The sequence below is a fragment of the Misgurnus anguillicaudatus genome, chromosome 1 (assembly GCF_027580225.2).
Source record: "Misgurnus anguillicaudatus chromosome 1, ASM2758022v2, whole genome shotgun sequence".
NCBI classification, from domain to species: domain Eukaryota; kingdom Metazoa; phylum Chordata; class Actinopteri; order Cypriniformes; family Cobitidae; genus Misgurnus; species Misgurnus anguillicaudatus.
The window spans coordinates 27485053-27502872 of NC_073337.2; the positions used below are offsets into that span (position 1 = coordinate 27485053).

Genomic DNA, 17820 nt, shown 5'->3' on the forward strand with positions numbered 1-17820 from the left:
TATTCTACTTCTTATATTATCTATTGATTTTCTGTGTTTTCCCTACATCTACTCATGTAAAGCTGCTTTGCAACAATTAACAATTGTGAAAAGCGCTATATAAATAAAATTGAATTGAATTAACGTTATTAAAAGTAACGCAAGCTTTGTTTTGGCAGTCTGTCATGATTTCGTATGTTTTTACTCTTTTTCTATCCTTTGTTCAAAATTAACCTGAAATATGCTAATGAACCTTTTATTAGACCATAATGAATTCTGCAAACTAATCTGTATTTTCTGAACATGCAGAGGGCATTCGGTTCATTTTATCTCATTTTTGACAGAGATGCCGTTTAGCGGCTTTCACATCTGAGCTCCTTATATGTTCTCTTAAGAGTCTTAATTAGGGATGAACCGATATGGAAAATTTTGGCCGATGCCGATAACTCTTTGTATTTGGGGGGCGATAACCGATATCTATAGGCCCAATAAATATTCATATTATTTTCACAATGAAAAAACTCGCAGACCGCGGACATCTTGTCTTTGCGCTAGACTAGCATTCTCTTCTTAAGCCCGCAACACGTGTCATCTTCGTGCTATGTCACAGAAAGCACCAATCAAAAACTCCACATGGCCAGCAATGAGCAAGTGAAGTGGTTCAACAAACCAAAATAATCCATCATTTATCAGGCTTTCATTTATCGGGCCTAATTTTGCTATCAGACCGATAACCGATAATATTAAAATGAAGCAGTTATCGGCCGATAACGATATGTAGGCCGATATATCGTGCATCCCTAGTCTTAATATTTTAAGTGCCGGAATACACTGCAGGATATTTGCACTCCCTATAAGATCATTATTTTATCACACTGTACGACATGGATCGTTTAAACTTGGGTACGACAAGCATGTGGATTGCACAATGATGACACGGAAGCGTTACGGCGGCTGCGTCACACATTAGCAAAACGTCACCAGCATGCGCTCGTGGTAAACAAATACCAGTGCGCAGGTCGTAGCAGCAAACACACTGTGCGGTGATCATGCTGAATTTCTGACGCAAGACAAGGAAAACGGCCCGCCTTTGAACATTTCTCACTGTACGACATAGGACCCACTGATGAAGAGCCACAATCACAGAAATCGCAACGATTGTTTCACGATGGCAATGTTGACAGCCAATAATCGTGCAGTGTATCCCAGGCTTTAAGCAATGCTTCAGCATATTTAAGCTGTTTAGATATTAGGGAAAAAATTCAGTGTACAAATAGTTAGTTTTTACTGGTGGGTAGTTTTAATGCAGTTGATGCATGCATGTCTCTATAACATGGTGAACTGTTTATCTTTGCAATTAATTTAGTTCAACACAAGTATTAAAACCATATAAACAAATGTGCATTTAAATAGCCCAAACAATCTATCTTCGATATCTCTCGGCTTCTGCTTGTCTTTAGAAGAATCTATCTCGGTACGAAAAAAGTGTCTAGATAAACTTGAGCAAACTGATAATGTGAAAACAACAAAGTCTCCAGACCTAAAGTGATAACAGGCCCGGCTAACCTTCTGTCTCCACAGTGTTCCAAAGTATCTGTCCAGGTGTGACATGGTTGCTTTAAGGGAAATGGTCCGATAACATCGACAGTGGGGCCCAGAAGGCCGATGTACGCATAAAGGGCTTGGGTTTAATGTGTGTAGCTGCTGCCTGCGGTTATTCTTGTCACAGGACACCCGTTGTGCAGAGGACGCAACAAGCTGCGTACATGCGGTGAGCCAAACCACATCTGCATCTTAATGGCTCCGTTGTGTTTTCTTATGTGTGTTGTTTTGGTCTTGTACACAGATTTGATATGTGCTATTGTTTGATGTTAATCACGTAATTTGATCATAGCTAGATTGTTAAACAAATGGTTATTTACACATGAAGGAAAAATTTCAGTATAAACGTTCGCTTAAGTAGTCAATGTTTTCGATAGGTTGAACAATGAGACAAATTCTGCTAAGCCTTATAAATGATTCGATGATCTTTCAAAAAGCTTCTCATTTTGCAGTTGTGAATAAGGTTGTCTTACATAACCCCAATGTACCTGATTACATAAGGGACCAATGAAAGTGTACAGATACTGTAACTATTAAACATCCTCAGAACCTCAATAAATATCATCACTCCATTCATACAAGCATCTGGTAGAGGAAACTGACTGGGTCTCTGACAGAAGACATAAATATACTTGTGATGGTGGGATGGTATTAGAGAATGGATAAAAATATCGTCCAATATTTCACCCAGTGCTGAATGAAGGTTTAGTGGCATGGATTTGTTAGTCCATGATCAGGCCCACACAGAAATCTGTTTCCACAGAAAGCTCTGGAGATTGCTGCAGAATTAGAAAAGCCTGTATCAGGGAGCTACACTGCGACCAAAATGGTCGCATATGCGACCTTTTGAACTGCCGTTGCGACCCTAATTTTAATGGGTCGCAAATGTGCTACCTAATGTTTTAGACAATATGCTATGATTTACTATGAGCATGTATTAAAACAGAAATGTGGATCTTAAGAATACGTTTTTATAACGTGCTCTGAGCCATCAACACGTTGGCTTCATTTTGCGTGAAAGCACGTCGTGTCTCTCCCCTATCAGTGTGCGTTTGCGTGCTCATCTGTTTCTCATGAATTGGATGGGACGCGACGCAAGCGCAGTGTCTTCCATGTTTCTGAACTTGAGCAGAGGTCTTTCTTCACTGAGGACGCGGGACTCGTATGGTTCCGGGTTTATATTTTAAATGGTCTGTCGGGTCCGGTTAGGTCCTAGTTTAATTACTTTCGGTCCCAAGTCTGATTAATGTTGTGTTTATAACCCGAGTCGATCGGGAAAACGGCCATGAGCGCTACCGCTCTAAAGCTCGAGTGCAGATTCAGCGTGCCTCCGGTTTCTATGGCGATGGTTCTTGTTACGACCACGCGCTGCATTTTCTTTCTCACTTTTTTTTAATAATCTTATTATTAATTAACCATATATTTTCTAAAACCATATCCATATTAAGTTTGGACAGAGATTGTAGCAAAAAGCAATGCTAATGTCAAGCCAATTGCACTGAACGAGCAAAGCAATGTAAAGTCTGTCCCCCGGGACAGCAAGTACAACTTTTAAATCTGAAATAATGAGTGGATTAAGCTTTTTAAATCGGCAAGAGAGAAATAGAAAGATAGAGCAGAAGCAGTAAAAGTGCCTATCTAATAGTAATTATTACCCATTATAACATCAGTCATAACATCAGTCACATTTATAATCTATAGACCTGCACTGTCTATTAATATACTATACATAGTATTGTATTATATTGAGTTTGATAAAAGGGGGTCTAATTGCTTCATATATCAGTGCAAAAACAGTAAGTGTTTTCGTGGTGCTTTGACAAACAGTGTCAGCTTTGTTAATGGCAAAGAAAGTTTGGGTGTGGTTAGATTGATGAAATATAATGTGAAATTAATATTAATTTTCAATGAATCAAAGTATTGTGTTATGTCACACATTATTAGTTCTACATCACATGTATAGTAGACCATTATTTGTCAGTGGGTAATAATTGCCCTTTTCACCGGCTACCACCAACCAAGTAAATTTCAGATCTGTGGGAAACACTGCAATGTTTAAGAAAACAAGGCGGCATGTGGTTTAAAAGATGGCAAGTAAAATAAAAAAGCATATCTGTATGCAATACAGTTTCATTATTGTTCATTATTATCCAGAGCACCTTAATATAACTTGAAAAAAAATATGTGCGACCAAATCATATTTTGCGCCAGTAACTGAAAAAGTTGGTAGCGCAAGTGCCACCAGTGGAAAAGGTTAGTGTAGTTCCCTGCTGTATACTTGTTGTTTATTCAATATTTTATATTTTCTGTCTTCCAATGGACAACACCATTATGGCAAGGGACTTCCAGTTGGATGGTGTGCAGTCCTGTTTAGTTTTTGTTTGGTTAAAAGAAAGTCTCATCATCTCATTGGCACTGCATTCTGCTATTGCAAATGAACAAATTTAAAGAACAAATAATATTTATTTTAGGAAGTAACAACATTATGGATGTGACGATTCTAAAAGCTGCACTAACCTAACTATGGTAAATAGTTTAAAACATGCTTGAAAAACCTAAACAGAGACCTCGCCATTCTTTTCATGGTAAGGTTGACTTTGCATGAATTGCTCGAATACATTTTTATGTAAAAATTATATTGTATAGATGGTTTCGGCAGTAACAACATAAACAAGCGGGATCCGTGGTCAACACATAACTTCTGGTAAACTTCGCTAAGAATAAATAACAACAAAGTACTTTAAAAGTAGTTTATTTATGTAACAAGCAAAATAAACAACATGTAGATTACCTAGGAAACAAAAACATTTGTTATTTTCGACGAGGTATTTGTTCAAGAGTTCAGTTTAGTAACTAGTCAGACCATTAAAAAACTGAAAACCAGAAGTAAAGTTCGGATCAGAAGCGTATCGTGTCACCGCACGTGTGACCAATGAAACCGTCTATGTACTGTAAAAACTGTTACTTGGATGGTAACTCAATAAAATTAAAGGCGGGGGGCATGATTTTTGAAAAACACTTTGGAAAAGGCAGTCGGGTCTGAGTACCAAAACAAAACTTGTAGCCAATTAGCAGTAAGGTGCTTGTCTTCTAAACAAACATCAATGCCTGGGTTTGCGTATGGGGAGGGTCTATCAAAAGAAGGTCCAGATTCTATTGGGGTAGGGGCGTGTTTGTTTAGGTGATTTGAAATGTCAACATTGGCTTTCAGAGATCATGCACCCCGCCTTTAAGGACAACATTTTCCATCTATTTTTTTCAAGTTTATTGAACTAACTGATATTTTGAGTAGGTCAACTTAATAATATGGATTTCAATGAATGCGAAAATATTTAAGTAGCATTTAAGAAAAAGCCAATAAATTAAGTACAATCAATGTAAAAAAAATACACAGACTTAATTAAAATAGGTAACATTTAAATGAAAAAAAAAAACAATAAACGTATTTGGATTTATTAATTAATTTTTATTAAAATCAAGTTGAGTTAACTAAAAGTACTAGTATTACTCAGATTAATTAACTTGGAACAGGTAACTTAATAATGGTTTGTTGTTGTTTTTTATTCCGTGAGATCAGGGCACGAAAGAAACGTTTATTTAATTAACGCACCCCACTCAGTTTCGTTTTGGGGCAGCTTTAAAGTGTAACATACTTCAGTATGTAGTTTATGCACAAGCACCAGTCTTCTGAACAATGGTAACTACAAAACTTAAAGAAGAAACATAAACTCTTCTAAATATCAAAGATAAAATTACCATAAACACTTAGAAGTCTTTCTTTTTTGTTAAAAACACATACATAGCGTTGAAATTTTAATTTTACTCTCCAAATGCAGTCCCATGCAAAGCATGCTGGGAACTAAGAGTCTACTGTCTAGTTAGTTATGTTTAACAAAAGTTAATGTCCTTCTTACAAATTTAAGTGGATTATACATGATAAAACGAAGTTGAATTTCTCAATAATGTGTTGATTTAGAATTATTCAAATTATTCAATTTTTATGCTATTTTAACTCATATTTTTATTAAAAAACAAGAATTCAAAATGTTTAATACGATTACTCACATAATTTTTGTTAAATCTACTAAGGCAAATAAAACACTTTTTACAGTCAGTGTAAAGTCATTTCAGAGAATTGTTTCTAAAACACATTATAAATGTATTGCTGAAACACACACTGTAAACTGTATTAAAATTTTTGAAATCTTATTTTTTTAATCAAAATATGAGTTAAAATAACATAATAATTCAAAAATTTGAGTAATTCTAAATGAACACATTATTGAGTAAATTCAACTTTGTTTTATCATGTATAATCCACTTAAATTTATTAAATTAAGGTAATTAACTTAATAATTTTGTGTTGAAACCTAATAATTTTATTATTAAACATAACTAACTAGGCAGTGGACTTGTAGTTCCCAGCAAGTTTTCCATGAGACTGCATTTGGAGAGTATAATTTGAATTTAAACTCGATTTTATGTGTTTTTTAACTAAAAAGAAAGACTTGTTATGTTCATTTATCTTCGAGATTTGGAAGAGTTTCTGTTTCTTCTTTGAGTTTTGTAGTTACCATTGTTCAGAAGACTGGTGCTTGTGCATAGACTGCATACTGAATGTTGCGCTTTAAAGCTGCCCAAAACGAAACTGAGTGGGTGCGTTGATTGAATAAATGTTAAGTGCCCTCATTTCACGGAGTAAAAGAACAACAACAAACCATAAATAATATAATAATAATAAAATTAATTAATTAATTAATTAATCAGAAGACATTAACTTGTATTTTTTTCATTTAAATGTTACCTATTTTAATTAAGTCTGTGTATAATATGCTGATATCTTTTTCTTAAAATGCTACTTAATATTTTCGCATTTATTGAAATCTATATTAATCCATATTATTAAATTGTCATTACTCAAAATATCAGTTAGTTCAATAAACTTTACAAAAATTAGTTGGAAAATGTTGCCTTCATTTTATTGACTTAGATCCAAGTAAACAGTTTTTACAGTGTACAAAGACTGTAAAATATGTACTCTGACGTTACCACGTTAAACAGATTTTCCACATTTTTGTGTTAGGGTCATTTAGGGGGCCATGGCTCGATGATGCACTGGAGCATAACTTAATCGCGAGCATACATTCAGGTTGTAGCAGTATTCAAAATTCGACAGAGATGGCAGCTTTCCCCTGGGTGGTTGAGGTTTTAGCCCCAGCAGTTTGAGAGCAGATTCCTGTCTGTTTTTCCAAGATTTAGATAACTTATTTTATTTACTTGGATGTTTTTTATCATTCAAATTTGTCTGGAGGTTTATAGCACATTTTTCTGTTGTGTGACAAACTGAAAACACATTTAATATCGACTCTTAAATTCAGAAACTCATGTTTTTGTATCATTGGCAAGTTCTTTTAAGGTTAACACCTGCATGTTTGTCTATGCCAACGAGACAGTTCGGCACAATTATGTGGCTCAGAGTGAATAGCAGTACTATTTAATCAAGATGACGGTTGGTAGTCTTGATTAGCTTGTCTAAAAATCAGTTGCTGAGAGGATAATAACAACCCTTGGTGATAACTTTACAGACTTTAAGAATGTTTCGCCATCTACAATAAGAAGCATTCAAAAGCTGCAATGTTTGCTTCAAAAGCACCAATACTATGAATCGAAAAAGTTGAACTGACCGTAAACCTTGTTTTAATTGGGATTGCATACTATATGTTTATGCAATACTAAGATTAATGTAGATCCAAACATGTTTGAGTATAGTACACAAGCACTTCATAGTCAATAAGACATTTTACATACTCGTGAATTTCCAAGATGCTTCCCCAGCATATGGTGACATTAGCCTTTAAGCTAAAGACCTGGACTAGGAAGTTTTATCCCTTCCTCACTAAGGAGGATGAGCGAGTTATTGCGATCACAACATGGTTATTTTTTACCCATAATGGGTAAAAAATGGACAGAGCACATGCTGGGTTAAAAATTACCCCGTGCTGGGTTAAAATCATAGATATGTACACTAAATGTCGCCTTGGCTATGGCAGTTCATTGGACCAAATGCGTCACACAGAGCCACCATCTTGAAAACAGTGGGAGCCCCGCATCAGAGTCATTATAGGCAATGGTGTAACGAAAATAAAATCACCATAAATCATCATTTTCTTGGTTTTTCTTTTGGTTCGTTTCAACAGTCAGACATGTATTGAGTCCAGAAAAAAAAATTGATATTATGTAAATCAACTTTTTCTAACTATGCATAGTGCTATAGGCCTAACATCCATACGCAGCACATGGTCCGGCATCGTCCATTAATTCCAAGTACAGGCGGAGATAACAGCTTTAACTTGCTACTTCCTATGACAAGACCCCTGTTCCAAGATGGCGGCAGTTTTGACACATGCTTAGAACCCCCAAGGTGACTTCTAGTGTATATATCTATGGGTTAAATGACCCAATGTTGGGTTGTTGTTATGCAACCATGTGGTATAATAACCCAGCAGTTGGGTTAAAATAACCCAGCATTGGGTCAATTTTTAACCCAGCACGTGTTTCTGTCCAATATTTACCCAATATGAGTCAAAAATAACCCAGCCATTTTAAGAGTGTGTTTTTCCCATTATGTTGTCCTTAAATAAATATTGATTTTCATATAAAAATCCTGATAATTTATTCAATCCCATGTCATCCAAGATGTTTTTGTCTTTCTTTGTTCAAGAAGAAATAAAGTTTTTTGTTGAAAACATTCCAGGATTTTTCTCCGTATAGTGGACTTTAGTGGACCTCAACAGTTTACAGTTTTATGCACCTTTGAAGGGCTCAAAAACAATCCCAACAAAGACATAAGGGTCTTATCTTGCAAAACAATAAAAAAAAAGTACTTTTTAACCACAACTTCTTGTCTTGCATTAGCAATGTGATGCGCAAGCTTACAGTATATGCATACCGTATGCAAATCTACCACTCCAGTGTTTACAAAGAGGACCCTTCAGACAGTCCACTATATGGAGAAAAATCCTGGAATGTTTTCCTCAAAATTTCTTTTCAAATAAAGAAAGAAAGACATAAACATCTTGGATGACATGGGGTATGACTAAATTATCAGGATTTTGAAAGTGGAGTAATCCTTAAAGCTCTTCTACATTTATGGCTGTTTTCGCATAAAAGCACCAAATTGACGAATGTTTAGAATTCCCCTTTCTATTTCAAAAGCCTCCAATTATCCTATCAGTCGGATTCTGTATGATTATTGCTAGTTTGTTTTGTATAAGGTTTGTCCATATCCATCAACCACACATACTGGCTGAGCTACCTGTGCTGAGATCCTTTGTCTCCATCCTCAGCCTGTCGCTCACAAACATCTTTTTGCAAAAGCAGGTGGTAGAGATTAGTGGTGGACGCTGGCTCTAATTGGAGTTTAACTATAACCCAGCTAAGCAGTAGGGAAGACCCTGCACCCGGCACTCCCCGACCATTATTGACTGGCGGCAGGGTTGCCTTGGCAACGGGGCAATCAAAGAGCAAGGCTGATGAATGGTGAGCGTCTGCTTCAGAGTCCAAAGCGTTTGGTACATTAACACTTGTGCAACCATGCGAAGCTTTGCATGTGTTTTGGGGGCTTGTGGAAATGATGCCCTGAGGTCAATTTGTCAAAATTAAAAATAGCACATGGCTGATAACACGCTAAAAAAATTTGTGATATTTCAGGCCTGATTCCATGAGAATTCATACGCATTTTACAGAATTGGCTAATTTGTACAAAGTGAATCATACAAAATATATGATTTTTCATAAAAAAAAACAATAACCAGAGTTGGGTCAGAAAGGGACTGGGAAAGGGTTACTGGATGATGCTTATATGGACCCAACAATGGGTTATAACAACCCAGCATTTTGGGTTAAAACAACCCAGAATATGACAAATTACAAACCCAGTGGTTCGGGTTTGTCCCTTTTTAACCCAATGCTTTAACCAAAGGCTAACCCATCATTTTTTAGAGTAAACACTTGATCAGAGATGGGAAGAAGCACATGGTGTTTAAATGGAGGCTGCCAGTGCCAACCTACATGTAATTATAAGAAATCAAGATACTCCCACACCGCCAAATATAAGCTACTTTACTATAAAATGTGGTTTAATCTGTAGTTACTTCCACATGTGTACAGCTTGCAATTTACTCCTAGTTTTGACATTTTAATGTCATTTGTTACACATGGCGATCCTTGAAATGATAGCACCACACAAGAGGATGCAAGAATTGATTTTCGTTTCCTTCTTGATTTTTCCATTTTCGACAAAGCGGGAAGCAGAATCTTTCTTAATGAGAATTAATATTTTAGTATTTATGTTTGAAAATGGCAAAGCAATTAGTACATTCGGGCAATTACGTCAATTATGAGAATACAGATACAGCTTTTGGCTTCTGTAATGGGCTGTATTATCACGTTGGCGCAAGTGCAACAATGATTGGCTGGCAGGAAAAACTTTTAAATAAATCAGACGGAAAAAATGCATTGCAGAATCGTATTTCCGTGTTTGTTTTTATTCGTGTTTTTGATATGTTGAATGTTATTAAAAAGGCAATACACTTGACTTAGATTTAATTTAAAGTATTACAATTTAGAGCATGCAAGAAATAAACGAAATATAATCGATTTATTTTAACATGATTTTTACGTTTTCCTTTTCTGTGTACCCCCCCAAGACATGCCGAATTTATGAAGATGCCAATACTTTTTCTTTTTGATCTCACAAGGGTGTGATTTGGTTATGGTCAAAACAAAGTTGCATCCATGCACAGTCTGTAATGTTAGCCATAAAACAAGATACACACAACTAACATTACACGTGTATTTTAATTGTCAATTTTAGTAGATATGGTATGCATATAGCATAATAGTATTTTTTAATAAGCACTACTGAGCAAAATGTAAGAACGACTGCTTTTTGAATAATGACTTCCCAGGGTGTCCGAAGGGTTAGCCCATGCAGAGCTAATCACTCAGAACAGCCCAGTATGAGGCTCTCACTAACTTAGCTCATCTTTAGACGTGTGTGTGTGTGTGTGAGAGAGAGAGAGAGAGAGAGAGAGAGAGAGAGAGAGAGAGAGAGAGAGAGAGAGAGAGAGAGAGAGAACAAAAACTGCACATGCATCTAACAAGCATGTGTTTTGTCAATGGACCAGGAATCTGATATTACGATAAACACAGAATGAAAATCTCACCAATTTTTTTATCAATGTGATACTTCATCCATTACGAGCTTTTGTGTTTGTATTTTTGCCATGGACTTCATATACAATGAGATTCTTGTGCGCTGAACCTTCACACAGCTGACGAATTCGTTTAACCTTTAAAAAGAATAAGCAGTGCAGCAAATTATACAAGTACGTTGTGGTCCTAGGATAAAGTCTGTAAAGCATGTGATTAAAGGAAAACAACTGCTTCTAATTGGTGGCCTATCAGTCGTACAACCTTAAAAGTGCTAAAAGGGTTTTTCGCAACAAGTGCCATCTTAAAGGAACAATCACTTTTTTACATTGTTATAGTCTGTAGCTAGGGATGCACGATATATCGGGCCGACATATCGTTATTGGCCCGATAACTGCTTATTTTTAATATTATCGGTTATCGGTCTGATAGCAAAATTACGCCGATAAATGAAAGCCGATAAATTATGGATTATTTTGGTTTGTTGAACCACTTCACTTGCTCATTGCTGGCCATGTGGAGTTTTGATTGGCGCTTTCTGTGACATAGCACGAAGATGAAACATGTTGCGGGCTTAAGAAGAGTATGCTAGTCTAGCGCAAAGACAAGATGTCCACGTTCTGGGAGTTTTTCATTGTGAAAATTAATATGAATATTTATCGGCCTGTATATATATATATATATAATATATATATATATATATATATATATATATATATATATTATATATCGGTTATCGGCCCCCCAAATATAAAGAGTTATCGGTTATCGGTATCGGCCAAAATTTCCATATCGGTGCATCCCCTACTGTAGCATAAAGCTTTTTCACTACAAAGAACCTTCTGTACAACAGAAAGAACTGGAGATGCACCGATATATCGGCCAATAATCGGTATCGGACGGTAAAAGCAATTTTTATTTCACTACCGGCCAGAGATTAAAAACAACCGATAGTCATGGCCAATATATGCAAAGAAAGAAAACATAGTAAATAGTAAATCTAAAGAAACATAAATAGTTTAAATCAATGGCGGCCAGTTACTTATTTTTCGAGGGCGCACGATATGAAGCTTGTCACAACATGTATTTAGCCCATCATGTGTGTGGTTCGTCATTTCAAAATATGTGTTCACGCGGTTTTTCAAAATAAGTGCCCTGCTGCAGAAGCGTCTAAAGGGTTAATTTATTATTATTCTGATTGTCTTGCGTGTATTTTGTGAGCGTCTCTTTTATCATAAACGGTTTTTGACGCGTGTGCAGCAGGCCACTTATTTTGACAAAACACGTGATGCACATGGTTCAAATGACGCAACAAACACATATTTCGAAAACACGAGCAACACACATGACACTCTGAACATTTATTTTGAATTTGCGCCCCTCGGATGAGCAGTCGCGAGCCGCCACTAGCGTCATGTGTACCTCTGTGCGTCACAACGTCTTTTTACCTTAAATAAGTGCCTGCTGCAGACCTGTCTACATGGTTTATGATAAAAGTGATGCTCACGTTTGCCATATACTCGCATAATCTCATGTGTAATCAGGTTTACTGTTACAGTAAGTGAGTGTTCTTGGGAGTATTTTGTGAATGTTAGCGTCTCTTTTTTCAATAACCATCCCGACGCGTGTGCAGCAGGCACCTATTCCGACACGACGCATGATGCATGCATATAGTTCACATGACGCAACAAACACATATTTTGGAATGACGAGCAAAACACAGGACACTGCCGTTGGAAGAGAAGTTCACCGGCCGGCACTAAGTTTAATTTTCGACATTAAAGGATTAGTCAATTTTCTTTAAAAAATCCAGATAATTTACTCACCACCATGTCATCCAAAATGTTGATGTCTGTCTTTGTTCAGTTGAGAAGAAATTATGTTTTTTTGAGGAAAACTTCCAGGATTTTTCTCATTTTAATGACTTTAATGGACCCCAACACTTAACAGTTTTAATGCAGTTTAAAATTGCAGTTTCAAAGGACTCTAAACGATCCCAAACAAGGCATAAGGGTTCTTATCTAGCGAAACGATTGTCATTTTTGATAAGAAAAAGAACAAATATGCACTTTTTAAACCACAACTACTCTTCTTCCTCCGGCTGTGTGACACGCCAGCGCGACCTTACATAATTGTGTAATGATGTTGAAAGGGTCACGTGTTACATATATGAAATTGCACATTTGTGGGCACATTTTAAACAATAAACTGACACAAATACATTAATTAGTATTATTCGGACATACAACAACGTCGGTACGGTCCTCTTTCTCCACACTTGTAAACACTGGGGCGTAGTTTGGCATACGTCATCTGTGACCTCTTGACGTGATGACGTATTACGTGAGGTCGCTCTGGAGTGTCACAGGACTGGAGATAGACCAAGAAGTTGTGGTTTTTTATTTTTCTTGTCAAAAATGACCAATCGTTTCGCTAGATAAGACCCTTTTGCCTGATTTGGGATCGTTAGAGTCCTTTGAAACTCCATTGAAACTGCAATTTTAAACTGTTAAGTGTTGGGGTCCATTAAAGTCCATTAAAATGAGGAAAAAATCCTGGAATTTTTTCCATTAATGGTCATTACGTGAATGAATACCATTCAGTAAATGTAATCATCAGAATTTAGTTAGTGCATGTTAATATAACCACTAAACTATCGGCTATCAAATGTAAAAAATGTATCGGTGCATCTCTAAAAAAAAAACATTCAGCTTGACAAAAAAGAGTGTATGATTAAAAGTATAGATAGTTGTATCTGAATTGGTTAATGGTTCCTAAATAAATGCAATCATAATACTTTCTGTTTTTAATTTTAAATGCACAACCAACATTATTTTGTTCAACTCGATTTCTCAATTTCATCGAATTAACAGCGTGTGAGAAAACACCTTGAACTTTCTTGATAAAGCAACTAAGATTTATAGATATACCTTAATTACGAGCATGGCTGGAAAAAAAGAGGTTTAAATAGGGATAAAAACATTAAGCAGAAACCAATGAAAGAATAAAGCTAACAGTAAAACTTTAAATATGCAGAAAATTAAGTGAAAATTTTTGATTAATTCTTTAACAACGTGTTAACACTCATGAACAAGTCCTTGTGCGCTGTTTAGACTCAGCTTAATCTTCTAAATAGCTTTGAATGTCATGAAAACAAATCATCTAAATGATAATGTCTACTTCCTCCAACGGTGAGACAGAGTGATATTTTCTATGTAAATACAGAGCAATTTGTGAGGAGTAATTTTGGATTTTTGCATAGAGAATCTTCCTGCTGGTGTTAATGGAGGTTTTCATGTGAGCCGTGGAGCTTCTGTACTTAATGGTATTTCAACAGACCCCACCCCATCGCAAGCCTCATTGACAACACTCACCTAAACAGATTCTTAAGAATAAGAGCATGTATGATTGGTTGGTGCTGTACAAATATAGGCTTTGACCTATAACCTATAATCATATAATGTACAGTGTTATTTATATAGCAAAGATGTTGCTAGATTGATAAATTATTATCATGTGTGCTAGTTGCATATGATGGAGTCAATACAGAAGCGGCCATAATTTAGTTTCTTTTTATTATCTACTACGCTAAGTCATGACTGACTACCATAATGCAGTGAGACATTTATCTATTGCTGATTTGAGAAAAGTAATAAAGTGTTGCATTTAGTGCATTGGCATTTGCACATCAACATAATCTGAACCTTAGTCAACACAAGAGCAGCACTTTATTCTGTAATATACGGCTACGGCTGGTTATAATAAAATCTCAGTCCCATGGACAGCTCCGAATGCTGGCACACTGAGAAAAACTTCATGGACGAGTAGCACATCTATAAGCGTGAAAGTGGTTTTTAATGGCAAATCTTTTTCAGTGACCATTCCTGGAAAGAGACACGTTCACATAGTTCTAGTAACTCGGTCACATTTTTCTAGCATCAAAGTTTTATAATAAAAGAAAAGTAATAGATTTTTATTGTCATTGTACACAGTACAACGGAATTGGGTGCAAACCTAAAGGTGCGGTACAAACACTTTAAAGGTGACCTACCTATAACAAAATCCAACCTTTACAAGGTGTTTGGACATAGATGTTTGTTGGCAGTGTGTGAACCCAACCACCCTATAATGAAAAAATATATATATTGACCACTTCTTTTTTAATCCCCATTAAACCAAAGCAGTCTCATTAGACATGCTGTTTTGATTCTCTTAGCAATGTGATGTCACACTTTTAAAGCCCCACCCACGGCCGCTGACTGACAGTCTTGTATTACCCATAGTGTCTGCCTTCAGTGAGTTGGACACTGTCCCACACATCGGACGTGAAGCCCAGCGCTGCATCGCGTCTAGGACAACTTGGAGGTATCGTCATACATACCGAAACCGCCTACTTCCATACTATATAGTAGACGAAAAGCAGCAGGCGAGGTGAGTAGTAAGTCCGAATAAGTAGTATTCTAAAAACAGTATGCGAAAAGTACCCGATGACCTACTACTTCCGGATGACCTACTATTTTGAAGTGTGCATACGATGGACACTTCACTATCCCCATGATGCCTCCCCAGGAGCAGAGTTATGCAACGAAGAAGAAAGGCGAAAGCAGCTATGCGGCCTGTTTTCACGCTGGTATAACATGACGTGATGGGCGACGTATGTCACGTGATGTATTAACATGGCGGATGTAGTATGTCCGAATCGCAATTCATACACTAGGATTCATACTATACAGTACCTACTGTTTTAACAGTCAGTAAGTAAGTCATCTCATTCCAGTACCTACTGAACAGTATGCGGTTTCCGGACACAGCCTTAGTGATTTTTTTGTTTCATTTACAAAACACATTGTTTCAAGTCGAAATGAAATTGAAAATGAAAAACATTTGTTTTTGGAATATTGTGTTTTTTTACAACCTTATCTGTGAGATTCACTATTTTTTTAATTCATGTTCCCAAAAAACGCAAATCTCTTCCCCTCTTCGAAATGATCTCTCTTTACTTCCGGTCATATGGCCCCAACATCAGTTCTCAGTGGACAAATTCAAGCCCAGCCCAACCTTATTAATTTAATTTCGTTTCACTCGGATATACGTCACCAAGGGGAAAACAAGGCAATCGCTACTTCCGTTTCATGGCGACTTTAAAAGCATTATGGCGCACTTCATGCGGACTTTCGGTCTCGTGTCCGTAGGGTGTCCCATCTGTCATTTTTACGCTTTGAAGTGTGCTCATCAGCGCCTCCTTTGCCCCCTTGACGCGGTCTTCAGTGAAGCCCGCACTGCAGCAGGCTTCGCGCACTTTACCAACCCAGAAGTCCTTGCGAAAGAGCAATCAGACCAATCAGACAACGGAAGGGAGGAGCTCACACTGACGGGCAACTTCTCCACCTATTTCCGGTGTGACGCTCGAGTCTGTCCCAAAATACGACTCCGTTGCACCCACGTGGACTCGCATTAAGGGTCCCTAAAGTCTGGACTACGTGATGTCATCAAAGTGTGGACTCTGAGGAGGACCACAAGTCCGGAGTGTGCCATTTGGGACAGGACCTTTTTCGTAAAGCATTGCACTTTCTGAGTTTTCCAAAGACATTGAATTGTATGGTACAGTATGCACGTTATACATTTTTTTAGCACAGTATTGCTATAGTATTGCACATTATGAATTGTTTAGTGCATTTATTACATGGTTTTTTAATCTGTTTGTTCATGACTTTTGTAAAACTGTGCGTAGAATCCTTACAAAAAGTCTACGTACCCACAAAAGCCAAAAATGGCATACGCCAAAAATATTCAGACTTATAAAACAAAGCAATGTTCCCTTTATAAATCACAGATCACCTGCAAGTGTGCGTACATGAATCATCTTCAGATCTCACCCTGCAACCCCATTCTCCCATAAAGTTTATTTTTATATAGATCACAATGTTTGCGTGGGAACTGGCGTATACATGAGACCCTGAACTGTGAAAGGTAGCATTTCAAGCAGATAGTGTCCTAGGTGAGATGGGTCATCCCAAAGGTTCTGGGATTTTAGGGAGAGTGGGAGCTGTAGAGGAACAAATGCGATACAGAAGCAAAGCACAAGACTTCATCCCAAAAGGAATACAAACAAGACGCTATACTGCAAAAGCACTTCTCATTAAGTACTCAAAAAAACAATGCAATCTCACGATAATTTGTACTTTACGAGGTGGTCATACGATCACATTTGTACATTGACGTACACTGAGACGTTTCGATTTAGGGGATTGTTTTTTTTTTCGAATAATCATATGATTTTGTACGGTTGACTTTGTACAAATTAATACGAATTAGCAAACTCGTAAAATACATATGAATTGAATGCGAAATCCAATTATCATAGGATTGTTGCATTTGGTGTAAACTTATCTGCAGCTCTGAAGCTGATGATTCTTGATCAACATTTTTCTTTAAAAACTATTAGCACTCAACAAGCCAGTTCATTAGCTTAATAATTCAAAAACAGTGGGATCGCTTTAATTCATTGCTTGTTTAACACAATTGAGGTTTTCATAACTGATATTAAATTAGCTTTTAATTAGAATATTAATAAAAGGCTGTTGAAGCATCTTCATGAAGATGTCCTGCAAATTTTAAATTATGATGATGATTCAGAACCATTTTCTCAGAAATAAATAATACATCTGCAGGAAAGCTATTAATACTGTAAAGTTCACATCCTGGGTCACTCAAGGTTTAAATGAACCCAGAAGTGTTTGTTCTTTATCTGCTTTCTTTAATGGTTTGGCCAAAGCTATGCACATCTGTTTAGCAAAAGAGAAGCGTATTGACTGAATCTCGTGATTTTACAGGGCCAAGCCACATACACATGGGTCTGCATGAGGATGATGCCTCAACTGCTCCCCATTTTGCGTTTGGTTGTCAAGGAGATCGTCAGACTATGAGCAGCACTGAGCCAAGTACATGCTGTTCTCTAATTCATCAGACAGGCTTTCGGTCCTACTTGGCTCAATACAATGCAATGTTTTCACATCATTTAGTTGT

General features: G+C 36.8%; 1 protein-coding gene across 1 annotated transcript in view; it reads right to left on the bottom strand.

Moving 5' to 3' along the window:
- Window positions 1-17820, bottom strand: part of ppfibp1a (PPFIA binding protein 1a) — a 131403-nt gene that overhangs the window by 74477 nt on the left and 39106 nt on the right. The window lies entirely within an intron of this gene.